We start from the raw sequence: 2,643 nt of genomic DNA on the forward strand, positions 1-2,643 counted from the left end.
TTGACTTCATTGCTATGCACTCCGAAGCCCATGTAAATACCCCATCCAAAGTTTTTTTTTACCTTAGTCAAACATTTATGGAGATATTAGAGTTTTTCGAATTGCTTGTTACAGGGGTGAATGGTACATGTGATGTATCTCGTAAATTGCACCACTAAACGTGCAAGTAATCTTACCAAACTTGTACAGTAGTGTAAATAGGTTATGTACTCACAAAACGCTGCATCAGAACATTTGTAAGTCCACCATGAGTGTTTTAAAAACACGTTTTAGCCGATCCCTACTATTCTCAAAAACTGGCGACACGTCGACGTCACTTCCCTGGTTTGAAAAAAGCACATAAAAGTCCTCCTACAAGTTGACATGCACACAGATGTAGTAGGAGGACTTTTACGTGCTTTTTTCAAACCAGGGAAGTGACGTCGACTTGTAGTTTTTGAGACTAGTAGTTCTCGGGTAAAACGTGTTTTTAAAACACTCATGGTGGACTTACAAATGTTCTGATGCAGCGTTTTGTGAGTACATAACCTATTTACACTACTGTACAAGTTTGGTAAGATTACTTGCACGTTTAGTGGTGCAATTTACAAGATACATCACATGTACCATTCACTCCTGTAACAAGCAATTCGAAAAACTCTAATATCTCCATAAATGTTTGACTAAGGTAAAAAAAAAACTTCGGATGGGGTATTTAGATGGGCTTCGGAGTGCATCGCAATGAAGTCAATTCTACTCCGAACCATCCCTTTAAGGGTCAATTTTATGAAATTGAGATTTACACACCATCTGAAAGCTGAAGAAATAAGCTTTCAATTGATGTATGGTTTGTTAGGTAAGGACAATATTTAAAAAAATATTGAATCTGAGGGTTTAAAAAACTAAACTTTTAAAGTTGTCCAAATTAAGATAGCAATGCATATTACTAATCAAAAATTAAGTTTTGATATTTACGGTAAGAATTTTACAAAATTCGTTCATGGAACATGATCTTTACTTAATATCCTAATGATTTTTGGCATGAAAGAAAAAATCATACCCATACAATGGATCTGGCTATTGCTACAAATATTTCTGTGCCTGGTTTTGTGGTCCAGGGTCATAAATGTAAATAAAATGGATTTGATAGATCTCTACGTTTGCGATGCAATCGTGAAGTACTTTTTTGGAAAGATTCAGGCATGCCTAGCTGCTTTGTTTACCCCTGGTCTTACATGTCACAGGTTGAAAGCACCATGTATCAGGACTATAAATAGAGTCCGCAGGCTTGGTCTGGAGGGTACTGGTACGCACACCCGGGGTCTAGTTACCCATCCGCTCCGCCCAGCACTGCGCAATGCAGTGGGCAACAACAAACAACCTGCTCAAATCACAACTTGCTGGATCACATGCACAGTTGCAGAGGTGCATTAGAAATAGAGAACAGCATTCTAGGTATTGGGCAACAAACACCTCGGTCTGCCTAAACACATAGGGGAGGTCTGAACCCTCTGAGGTTGTGTGTTTAGCAGGCAGTGGGCTCTGTGCATACACCTCACCCCATTCGTACCATGGCAACAGTTTTGGAATGTGCCATGTGACCTTACTTCGTCCCAAAGGCCAGAGGCCTCCTGACAACACAAACTCTCTCTCGTCTCTTTAGAACAACACACCAGTCCTAGATACACTGTGTTTGTTTGAAACATTTATGTTGCAAATGACAAAAACGGCTTAGAAGGCTTTTAGAATGTTTGCACAGCAAAATTATTATTATCTCCATCGATTCCAGTAAACGTAATCCTGCATTGAAATGCGGACTAGGACATAACAAGTGTCCAGTTACATGCTCACATGTTTATTTCCATAATCACAGGCACCCTTAAGCTAGACTGGATGGGATTCTTGACCTTTAAGAACAGTATACAAGTATGCAGACATGAATGCTTGTGTGCCTCAATACTAAGATGTTTTATTATATTATATTAAATATTGGCACTACTTTTTTTGCTTGTACATTACCTTCATCTTCATTTGCAGTTCACATCTAATATTTTAACAAAGCTATTAAATGTAGGGCCCTTTGATTTCTGTGATGCAGAAAACAAAGATGGAATCCAGATATAAAAATTCAATTTACTGTATAATGCGAAATGTCAGAGAATTTGTCAGATTTTGGATGAATAAATCAAAAGTAGTACACTTAAATCAAAATGCCGTATGGGCTAGTGTCTGTCAAGATTGAGCAGAAATACTATTTAAATAGTGTTTTCTACACACACTGAACTGTGTGTAATGCTCGCAGTGTTTTCAGCCTCTGCTGCCTCAATAGATGAGCAAACTTTAGAACTGCTCTGACAGTCACTTCATGAGCATTTTACTGTTTATTTGGAGAAAAACTATTGTTATATCATATACACACAGAAACTTCTTCAAAGCAACTTGTCAAAATAAAAGTTTGGTTTAACTTAAAGAAATTGTGACAGAAATATATTACTTAATGTAATTATAGCACTACTAATAATAAAATGTTTACACATTTTATTTATATATACACATATATACACGTATATATTAGAGATGCATTTGATTATTATTAAAATTGAATGAAAATGGAATCCAGACAATTCATGGAAAACACTGAATTTGGTAAAAAAAAAAAAAACT

This window comes from Garra rufa, chromosome 13, assembly GCF_049309525.1.
Source record: "Garra rufa chromosome 13, GarRuf1.0, whole genome shotgun sequence".
Lineage (NCBI taxonomy): Eukaryota > Metazoa > Chordata > Actinopteri > Cypriniformes > Cyprinidae > Garra > Garra rufa.